At 39.3% G+C, this 219-nt stretch overlaps 1 non-coding gene across 1 annotated transcript; it reads right to left on the bottom strand.

The window, feature by feature from the left end:
• Nucleotides 1-109: 109 nt before the first annotated feature.
• On the bottom strand, nucleotides 110-181 carry trnag-ucc (transfer RNA glycine (anticodon UCC)). Its single transcript has one exon. It is a non-coding gene; the product is annotated as a tRNA-Gly (tRNA).
• Nucleotides 182-219: the final 38 nt, after the last annotated feature.

Raw genomic sequence — 219 nt, 5'->3', positions numbered from 1 at the left:
GTCATGTGCTTTGTCTTCTGAATGTTTTGGAAATAGGTTCAAAGTGTTTTCCTAAAGCTGTAGTAGAACATAGGATTTAAAAATGAAATTCATAGCAGACTACAGCGATTGCATTGGCTGGGAATCAAACCCAGGTCAACTGCTTGGAAGGCAGCTATACTGACCACTATACCACCAATGCACACGTTGTTAAATGTGATGCACTAATAGAAAAACCTG

This window comes from Austrofundulus limnaeus, unplaced genomic scaffold, assembly GCF_001266775.1.
Source record: "Austrofundulus limnaeus strain Quisiro unplaced genomic scaffold, Austrofundulus_limnaeus-1.0 Scaffold2208, whole genome shotgun sequence".
Classification (NCBI taxonomy): Eukaryota; Metazoa; Chordata; class Actinopteri; order Cyprinodontiformes; family Rivulidae; genus Austrofundulus; species Austrofundulus limnaeus.
The sequence above is the reverse complement of the archived record's forward strand: the minus strand, read 5'-3'. Positions and strand labels throughout refer to the sequence as shown.